Source organism: Oryctolagus cuniculus, chromosome 1 (assembly GCF_051225735.1).
Source record: "Oryctolagus cuniculus isolate XC-2025 breed Fujian yellow rabbit chromosome 1, ASM5122573v1, whole genome shotgun sequence".
Taxonomy (NCBI): domain Eukaryota; kingdom Metazoa; phylum Chordata; class Mammalia; order Lagomorpha; family Leporidae; genus Oryctolagus; species Oryctolagus cuniculus.
In genome coordinates, this window is record NC_142867.1 from 160,028,656 (window position 1) to 160,039,759 (window position 11,104).

At 46.9% G+C, this 11,104-nt stretch overlaps 1 pseudogene; it reads right to left on the reverse strand.

The window, feature by feature from the left end:
* Nucleotides 1-83: 83 nt before the first annotated feature.
* Nucleotides 84-207, reverse strand: LOC127485227 (small nucleolar RNA SNORA21; annotated as a pseudogene).
* Between the last annotated feature and the right edge of the window lie 10,897 nt (nt 208-11,104).

Consider the following 11,104-nt stretch of genomic DNA (forward strand, 5'->3'; position numbering starts at 1 on the left):
TTGGATCCAGCCTTTTCTTACATTATTATTTGTTAAAAAATGAATTTAGTAAATTTAAATTTTTAAAAAAAATTTAATTAGCATCTTGTCACAGCACCGACTGAAGCGAAACAACACACAGGCTGCCACTTCACCCCAAAGTGATGCTTTTGCTCTGCCCCCTCTTGATGGTCCAATGGGACATCAGCCAAGGGCCCTCTGAGTGCAACATCACAAGCAAACTCTTTGCCTCGGCCAGGACTGCCACGGTGCTGAGAGAGATATGCTTCTGTGTCTGACCTTCAGTGTGCATCATTAGAAGTCTCTCCATATCTGGAACTTGTGTAGCTTTGAACTCTGTTCTTGTTATGGAAGACTGGAGCTATGGTGGGATGGGACGAGCCTGGCCCCTGAGCGGTACCTGCCACTGCTTTCCCACCTTCAGAGTCCTCAATCACTTGTGGTATCATTTCCAGGTCAGCCAGGCCACAGCGGCCATGGTTTTGTACACTTATGGGTCATGACTGAAGAACAACACAGGAGTGAACCAAGCACCCCAGAACCAATGCAATCAAGAGGTGTGGGCTTTGCTACTCACGTACCAAGTGGGAGCAGGACAGGCTTTCCCAGTCTGTCTACAACACCTTGAGGAGGCAAGGTTTTCACTGTAGTGTTGGAGTTGGGTGGCGTGAGGCTTCCTCCAGGTGGGCAAGAGATTCCAGCTTTTTTTAAAAAATCAATTTATTTGAAAGGCAGAGATACAGAGAGAAGGAGGGAGGGAAAGGGGGAGGAGACAGAGGGAGAGAAAGAGATCTTCCGTCCACTGGTTCACTCCCCAAACCGTCACAATGGCCAGGTCTGGGCCAGGCCAAAGCCAGGAGTTGTATCCAGGTCCCCGACATGGGTGCAGGGGCCCAAGCGCTTGGGCCATCTTTGCTGATTTCCCAGGCACATTAGCAGGGAGTTGGATTGGAAGTGGAGCAGGCAGGACTCAAATTGGCGCCCATATGGGATGCCAGCACTGCTGACGAAGGCTTACCCTTCTACACCACAGCCCCAGCCCCTGATTTCCAGCTCTGAGTCTCTTGCTGGCACCAAAGGAAAGCACACCCCAGCCCACACGTGGCGCTCAGGGGAAGGAGGGAGAGTTGAGGCTTCAAAGTCCCTGGAAGCCAAACCTCAGAACTGCAGTCCATTATGTAAGTTCTGATCAGCACAGATCATTTTCCACTATAACAGTTCCCCTCCTGGCACAGAACGTACATCCCAAGAACATCAGCGGAGGCCGGAAACAGAGCAGCAACCCTGAAGTGCTGTTTTCTCCTCTATTTACCAACGCTAAAGTCTAACAAATTAGACACTGTAAAAGATTAATACCATTAAAATAGAACAATTGTAACAGTATGTACACTGTCATCAAAGTTATTTCAAATATATGAAATGCTTATTTCTGGAAATTTCCACGTAGTATTTTCTGATCACAGTAGACTGTGGGTAACCAAAACCATGGAAAGTGATACCAAGGATAAGGGAAACATCACTGTATTTCATTTATTTATTTCACACACACACACACACACACACACACACACACACTGTGAGAGCCAGAGAAACAGAGAGAGGTGGGGGGAAAGGGGAACCGGCTCCCATCTGCTGGTTTAATTCCTGAATGCTGACAGCAGCCCCAGGCCAGGGGCCAAAACCAGAAGCTGGGAACGGAATTCCTGTCCCCCACAGAGGCAGCAGTGACCCAACTACTGAGCCATTGCCGGCTACCTCCCAGAGTGCACACTGGCAGGAAGGTAGAACCAGAAGTGGAGCCAGGATTTGGGATGCAGGTGTCCCAGCCAGTGTCTTACAACTGGACCAAACACCGCACCTTGGGTTCCATTTGCATGTGAAGATAGAAATTAGAGAGAAAATTCACAATTCTACTGCCACATATTTTCTGACTGATTAAGGAAGGAGTACCATACTGGAGAGAAAAAGGTACATGACAGACACACATTAAGTATATAGAAAAGGCACGGGGAAGATGACAGGATGGGTTTAAAGTGAGAGGCAATCTGAAAGATGATTCAAGGAAGCAGTGGCTGCTCAAGTCCCAGAAAGCAGCTACAGAATGAACAGTGGTGAGACCAAGGTGGGAACTCACAGAAAATGTTTTATTCAAAAATGACTTTTCATATCCATTTTGCTTAGCAAAATATTTGAGATGATAAGACCAATATAAACCCGGTTGCCCCCCTTCCAGGCCAGCTCTCTGCTGTGGCCAGGGAGTGCAGTGGAGGATGGCCCAAGTGCTTGGGCCCTGCACCCCATGGGAGACCAGGAGAAGTACCTGGCTCCTGCCATCAGATCAGCGCGGTGCGCCGGCCGCGGCGGCCACTGGAGGGTGAACCAACGGCAAAGGAAGACCTTTCTCTCTGTCTCTCTCTCTCACTGTCCACTCTGCCTGTCAAAAAAAAATAAAAAAATAAAAATAAAAATAAAGACCAATATAAAGTCAAAATGAGAAAATAGACCTTAAAAAAATAAAAAGTAGGATCCACCCAAAAGAAAGATCTGGACGCCAGACACAAAAATTCAACAGAAAGGGGGTCAGTTTCACAGGGTGAGGGCTTTACGACAAGGCGACAGCGTTCAAATCTCAGTCCTGGCACGAGCTCTCTGAGCAGCACAGAGCACATGAGAATTCGCCTCTAAGTCTTAGTGACCTCCTCTGCAAAGTTTCCGAGATATAAAGGGTTGTTGCAATGATGAAATGAGAGATCACACACAACCCTTTTTATTTTTTTAGATTTATTTATTTGAAAGGCAGTTACAGAGAGAGGGGGAGTCAAACACACACAAAGAAATGTTCCACTGGGTCACTCCCAAAATGGCCACAAGAGCCAGGTCTGGGACAGGCAGGAAGTACATCCGGGTCTCCTATGTGGATAGTAGGCACCAAATACGTGGGCCATCTTCCGCTGCTTTCCCAGCAGAGAGCTAGAATGGCAGTAGGGCAACCAGGACTCCATCAGGTGCTCTGATCAGGATGCCGGTCACAGGCAGCATCCTCACCTGCTGCACCACAGCTCCTGTCTCTACATACCACCTTCTGAGCAGAGGGCCCACAGCTCAGCCAATGACGCTCCGAACACTTTCATCTAAGAAGATTTTGAGGGTAATGGGTGAAAAAGGTAAAGATGGTGAACTCCTTTTTTTTTCTTTTTTTTTTTTTTTTTTTTTTGACAGGCAGAGTGGACAGTGAGAGAGAGAGACAGAGAGAAAGGTCTTCCTTTGCCGTTGGTTCACCCTCCAATGGCCGCCGCAGCCGGCGCACTGTGGCCGCACACCGCGTTGATCCGATGGCAGGAGCCAGGTGCTTCTCCTGGTCTCCCATGGGGTGCAGGGCCCAAGCCCTCCGCCTAGCGGCGCCGGCACACCGGGTTCTAGTCCCGGTCGGGGCGCCGGATTCTGTCCCGGTTGCCCCTCTTCCAGGCCAGCTCTCTGCTGTGGCCCGGGAGTGCAGTGAAGGATGGCCCAGGTGCTTGGGCCCTGCACCCCATGGGAGACCAGGAGAAGCACCTGGCTCCTGCCATCGGATCAGCGCGGTGCGCCGGCCGCGGCGGCCATTGGAGGGTGAACCAACGGCAAAGGAAGACCTTTCTCTGTCTCTCTCTCTCACTGTCCACTCTGCCTGTCAAAAAAAAAAAAAAAAAAAAAAAAAAAAAAAAAAAAAAGAACCCGGTGTGCCGGCGCCGCAAGGCGGATTAGCCTAGTGAGCCGCGGCGCCGGCCAGAACTCTTCTTTTTGACATCCACATTCTCTCACCATTCCCACAACAAACCTGCAAGGCAGGTCCCCTTCCTGTCCCCACTTTCCAGATGCTGAAACAGACACAGAGATGTGTCACTGGTCCGAGGCCAGTGCTGGAGCCAGCGTCCGGGAACAGGCTGTGAAACCTTTGGCATCTACCTTTGGCCACTGACTGCTTCATCTGCCTTCCATGGTGTTCAGCAAGACAGAACTTAGCTCTCTCCATACTCCTACAAGTCGTTCACCTTATACCAAAATGTGGCAGAGGCTGTGCCACCCCTTCTCCATCAAAAGCTGTTACCCATTCGGAGGCTGTAGCCAAGGCTGGGCAGGATGGGGGAGACAGGTAACAAACGGGATCTCTCTACCTGGGCTCTCCAGGTTCCAAGGGCTTCTGGCTCATTTTCGCACACTGAATCCAAGGGTACACAGAAGAGATTTATATTTCCACGTTAGAATAAAAAAGGCAAACAGAAACAGGCCTAATCTCCCTCAGGAGACACCGGGTGATCAGTTCTCTAAGCTGTGCATTCCACTTGCCTGATTTGTGCAGTTAGAGTAATGATTTGTAAGACGAGGCTCGGCTGTAACTTCACAGCAGGTGTGGGTTATAAGCAGCTGAGAAACTCTTGTCCTCACTCTACAATGATGACAAATGAGTCATTTTGAAGTTTAAAGGAGAGGATATTTTCTAGTGGATTTTTAGATGAGTTGTTTTGCTTCCTCTATATCAAAACAGCCTTCCAGCGACTCCCAGGAACTAGAATCAGCCGAAGATTCTCCACATAACATGGAGTGCCTTTAGGTTACTCCAAACTTCCCTCATTAGTTCCAACAGCAATAATGATTTGTCATTGTCATCCTCGATATGCCAGCGTGTGGGCACACAGGGCCCATGCTCAGAAGGGCCTTTCCTGGGCTTATTGCTCCACTGTCCTATTAATAACTTTGAGTGAGGGGCTCTGCATGTTCATTTTACACTGTGAAGTATGTTGCTGGTTCTGATGGTCATATTTGAATTCAGATACCAACTTGCTGATAGATCAGTGATGCTATCCCTCAGGTATTTTATAACTTCACAGCTAGGAAAACCACTGGACTTGGAACTGGAAGGAAAAATGCATGGAGCCAACGTAACCAAGGCACTTTAGAGGTACAACCTTATTCAATCCTGAACAAACTTTTAATGCAGAAACTATTACCCACACTTGGTGATGGGGGAGCAACGGCTCAGAAAGTTTGAGGAGCTGGTGTAAACACCCCTAGGGGCAACAAGGAAGTCACGTGAACTGTACACCTGTTTAAAATATGAACACATCTAATACCATATGAGGGCGTCCAGAAAGGAGGGCACTCTTCTAGAATTCGTTTTGCTCACAACTTAGCAAAATGGACCAAGAAAATCAAAGGCAGAGAAAGCAATGCCTTTGACAATTTAGGAAACAGGAATGGCTTCATATAAGAATGAGCATGTGAAGAGCCAACAGTTAAATACAATCACAGGGCCGGTGCTGTGGTGTAGCCAGTAAAGCCGCCGCCAGCAGTGCCAGCATCCCATATGGGCTCCAGTTTGCATCTCGGCTGCTCCACTTCCAATCCAGCTCTCCGCTGTGGCCTGGGAAAGCAGTACAAGATGGCCCAAGTCCTTGGGCCCCTGCACCGGCGTGGGAGGCTCGGAAGAAGCTCCTGGCTTGGGATCAGCCCAGCTCTGGCTGTTGCGACCATTTGGGGAATGAACCAGTGGATGGAAGACCTCTCTCTCTGCCTTTGCCTCCCTGTAACTCTGCCTTTCAAATAAATAAGTACATCTTTAAAAATATTAAATAATTAAAAAAATACAATCACATTTGGACCAAACTGAAGAAGGAAGCCCGACAGCAACACTCATTTCCTCTACCCAGGGCCCGGTGCACAATCTCAACATTTCGGAGAACCCTTCCTTGAAGTGACAAAGACTGTGGGTGTCGGCCCTAGGAACCAAGGCATTATTTCCAAGCTGCGAATGGCTGGTGAAGTAGTGGAATACAGTCAGAAACAACTTACTAGATATGGAATTACCAGCTGTGTCTCCCATCCAAGTACCAGCCAAGCCCAACCCTGTGTGGCCTCTGAGGTCAGCCGGGATCCAACATACTCAGGGGTGTCAGCTGTCTCTGCTCAGAACCACGTCTCCCTAAATACTTACAGCTCAACAACCAAACAGAGCCCCTGCGTTGCCAAATTCCAGCCTCAGTTCTGTGAATCATTTACAGAGCAGCTGGGTAAACAGAGTTGAGAAGAAATCACAATATATGGGGGAAAAATAATACAAGCTCACCTTGCTACTCAAATATGAATTGTAAACAGAATTTTAAAAACCTGGAAAGCAATGCAGTGAGGATAAATAAAAAATGATCAAGAGTCAGAAGAAAAAAAGTTTTTGGAAGAAAAGTTACTGCAGAAATTAGAACATTACAGATTACAAAAACAGCCATTTTTTAAAAAATACAAGACCAAAGGAGATAACAAAGATGAAAAAGACAATGAGCACAGAGGCAGATTATAAAAATGAAAACCACGTTAGAAAAGCAAAACAGGGACCTGATGCAGCAAAGAAGAATTCATGGCACGGTTCACTAAGACCAAGCATAATAAAAAAGGCAAGTCAGACATGCGTTGGGAAAGGAAAAGGGAGAAAAGCTACTCAAACAAAGATATGAGCTACAGAAGACAGGAAACACACACGCATTGACTGGTGTTCCTAACAAAGGGAGAATTGAGGAAAGAGAAAAATCAGATAAAATCTTCTTGAAATTAGGAAAGATATCTCTAAATTTAAGGACTAAAAAGTTGCACCATTTGTTGGCAAAAAAAAAAAAATTAACAAAGACCCACCAAGCGTAAACATATTTTTGGTGAAGTATTTACTAATACAGAATCCAGCTGTTATCCAGGTGAAAAAATACGCCTCCCTGCGGTTGTCTACACGACCCCTAAGGGGAAAGAGACAGTGGGGGAAACCCAGAGTGTGAGGGGGAAACCACGCAGCCCGGCGGTAGTGTCACCCCCACGCGGCACGCGGCACTGTTAGCAAAACAACGAGGGCAAACCCACGCAGCTCAAGAGGAACTCTAACTCCCGAATTTGATAATTTGGGAGACACAGATTTATCCCTGTTACTCAGTTATGGAAGTAACAACTAGTAGCAGTAAGAACTGGCCAGCTGTCTGCCCAATTAGTAGGCTAGGGCTAGGGTCAGGACAGAAAAGAACACACAACAGCCCTGAGCCCTTACTATGTCACGGTGCTGTGCAGAGAACTTTCTACGCGTGACCTCATTTAGCCCCACGAACAACCCGATGACGTAAGCACCACCGTGAGCAGTCCTGAACTGGAATTGAGACCCGGGTCGGCGCGACTCCAGAAGCTGAGCCGGTACACAGTGTGCGCCAGGTCTCCCAGCAGGTGCTTCACCACACCTCCTTTAGTCGGCTCTTTAGTCGGCTCGCTCAGTGACGGCTTCTCAGGACTGCTTCACATTAGAATCACAGGGGAGTCTTTACAGGCAAGGCCTGGGGGGGCCTGGAGTTAATTAAATCCGCACTGCTGAGGGCCTGGGTGTGGTGCTTGTTTAGTTCTCCAGTGAGTCTAAGGTTTGGTTGGGATTAACAACCACAAAGGTAGACAGCAGAGCATTTTAAGCCACAAAGGAAACCTCAACACATTGGAAAAACTGGATATTCCAGAGACCACAGGTTGGTTTGTTTTCTATCACATAGAAATAAAACTAGAAATAGTAAAAAATAAAAACATCAAAAAAAGAAAACAGACACGAAATCTGAAATTAAGAAATACAAAGCAAGCTACTACTTTTGGAGATGAATAACCTACTAGGAAACTTGGAAATCACAATTGCAACAGCAGAACATCTAGAAAATCAATAACTATATATCAAAACCGAAAGGACAGAGCGAAAGCTGCCAATAACTCAATCGGGTCTAGCGGCCACTACCGTTCGCAGGAGGCACCGCAGAGCCGCGCACCGCTGCAGGCACGTGACCCTGCGCACGCTGCAGACTCGGCTTCTCCGGCCTGACTCAGCTCTAACAAGCTTCCCGCGTGGCCGAGTCAGCAAATTACAACACGGATCTTCAGGCAGAGCAATCAAGCGAGCACAAAGGGCTTCCCGCGACCTCTGCTATCTGTATTATCAGAGTCTTCTATTTTCCCAATCTGCTAATGGTAATGATCAGTTGGATTTAAGTTTGCAACCAATACTTCTCAACCTAAGGAGGTTTTAATAGCGTTGGTGAGTTGTAACTGACATACAGCAAACTGTGCCTATTTATAGTGTACAATGTGATAAGTTTTGACACATGTATGCCCTGTAAAACCATCACAATGCAGTTGCATACCTAGGCCCTCACCAGTCTGTGTTCTGTTGCTATAAATTAGTTTGTATTTCCTAGGAGCTAACATAATGAAACTAAACGGCACGTTCTATTTCTGGGGGTAGAGGGTATCTGACTCTTAAGCATTTATGTAAAAATCTTTGCATGCAAGGAAGTAAACTTTCAACTGGGGAAAGACAGAACAGGTATAACCTGTGGTAGGTTTCTAACTTCTTAATATAAAAATATCAACACGGTGTATCGGTCAGTTTTTCATTGCTGTAACAAAACATAGGTATCTGAGGCAGGCTACTCCCACAGGAAATTATCTTTAGCACACAGTTTTGGAGGTTCAAGTCCACGGTTGGGCAGCCCCACTGGTCTGGAGGCCTGGAGGCTTCACGGAGTGCATGTGGGAGTGGACAAGCAGGAAGCCCGGAGACAGGGAAGGCTGCGCTCCTTCCTTCTACAATGGCCCTCTGGTAGGACTCAATACCCTCATCTCTTGGAGAGGGGAGGTGGGGCCTTCCCATCAGACCCCACTTTTAAAGGTACATCGGCCTCCCAACACAACCACTCTACTTACAAGTCTGCAGTCACATGGACCTTTGAGAGACACAAACCACAGCACTTGCTACACGTATTTTTTAAATTTCATTTTTTATTTAAAATTTTAATTTATTTGTTTACATTTTATTTGAACAGAAAGAGCTTCTATCTGCTAGCTAACTCCCCAAATGCCCAAAATAGCCAGGGCTGAGCCAGGGTGAAGCAAAGACCTTTTTTTAAAGTTTGGCATTTCTCTCTCTCTCTCTCTCTCTCTCTCTCTCTTTTCTTTTTGGTAAGTTTTTTAAAAAAAACTTATTTATTTGAGAGCTAGAGTTACAGAGAAAGGTAGAAACAGAGAGAAAGGTCTTTCAAATATCCACAAAGGCCAGAGCTGGGCTAATCTGAAACCAGGAGCCAGGAGCTTCTTCCAGATCTCTCACATGGGTGCAGAGGCCCAAGGACTTGGGCCATCTTCTACTGCTTTCCCAGGCCATAGCAGAGAGCTGGATCAGAAAAGGAGTGGCTGGGACTAACTGGCACCCATATGGGATGCTGGCGCTGCAGGCAGAGGCTTAAACTACTACACCACAGTGCCGACCCCAAGAGCCTTTAACTCAGTCTGGGCCTCCCAAATGGGTGGTAGGAACCCATGTACATGAGCCATCACCTATTGATACCCCTGGTCTGCAAAAGCAGGAAGCTGGAATCAGAAACAGAAGCAGGACTTGAACCCAGACTAAATCTGAAATTAAGTGAAACCAAACACTTCAGACAACCATTTTGAGGAAAATAACTACTAAACACTCTTAGAATTCACAATTACAGGGTAGCATGCGGTATACCAGGTTAAGTCACTGACTGATGCCAGGATCCCTAGTGAGAGAGAGAGAGAGAGAGAGAGAGAGAGAGAGAGAGAGAGAGAGATGGAGAGATGATTGTTCTTTCATCTGCTATTTTACTCCCCAAATGGCCACAACAGCCAAGGCTGGGCCAGGCCAAAGCCAGGAACCAAAAACTCCATCCAGGTCTCCCAGGTGGGTGGCAGTGGACCAAGTACTTGGGCCATCATCTGCCGTCTTCCTAGGCAGATTGACAGGGAACTGGATGGGAAGTGGAGCAGCTGGGACCTGATATGGAATGCTGCCATCAAAAGCAGCAGCTTAACCTGAAGCACAAACCCCTGGAACTGTATTTTTTTTTCTACAGGCAGAGTTAGACAGTGAGAGAGAGAGACAGAGAGAAAGGTCTTCCTTCTCTGTTGGTTCACCCTCCAATGGCTGCTACAGCCAGCATGCTGTGCTGATCCGAAGCCAGGAGCCAGGTGCTTCCTCCTGGTCTCCCATGTGGGTGCAGGGCCCAAGCACTTGGGCCATCCTCCACTGCCTTCCCGGGCCACAGCAGAGAGCTGGACTGGAAGAGGAGCAGCCGGGACAGAACCAGCGCCCCGGCCGGCGCCGCTAGGCTAATCCTCCATCGGGTTCTAGTCCTGGTCGGGGCGCCGGATTCTTTCCCAGTTGCCCCTCTTCCAGGCCAGCTCTCTGCTGTAGCCCAGGAAGGCAGTGGAGGATGGCCCAAGTGCTTGGGCCCTGCACCCACATGGGAGACCAGGAGAAGCACCTGGCTCCTGCCTTCGGATCAGCGTGGTGCGCCGGCCACAGCGCACCAGCCGTGGCGGCCATTGGAGGGTGAACCAACGGCAAAGGAAGACCTTTCTCTCTGTCTCTCTCTCTCACTATCCACTCTGCCTGTCAAAAAAAAAAAAAAAAAAAAAAAAAGAACCAGCACCCCAACCAGGACTAGAACCTGGGGTACTGGCGCTGCAGGCAGAGGATTAACCAAGTGAGCTGAGGCATCGGCCTAGAATTATATTTTAAATACTCACTGAGTTTTTTAATTATTGAATTTGAGAGTACTTTGTATATTCTGGACATAAGTCTTTTATCAGATATATGATCTAAAATTATTTTCTACTGGTCTTGGGCTTTTTATTCTCTTAATAGTTTCTTTCAATGAGCATAAGTTTTAAAAGGTTCTTGATGAAGTTCAATTGAACAATATATGATTTATACTTTTGATGACATATAGAAGAAATCTTTGCTTAACTTGAATCACAGAAGTTTTTCCCTATTTCCTTCTAGAAGTTTTACAGTTTGGGGTTTTACATTTAAATCTATGATCCATGGATCAAAATCTTTTTTTGAGTATGAATTTGTTCCATATGCAATTGGAACAACTGTTCCAGATGAAAAGAACAGCATTTCTCTACTAGATTATCTTGACAATTTTGTTAGAAATCAGTTAATCGTAAGAGTGTGTCTATTGTTGAGCTTTTGGTTTTGTTCCACTGACTTATTCGCCTATTTTTATGCCAATACTAGTATCTTAATTAGTTTTGTAATAAT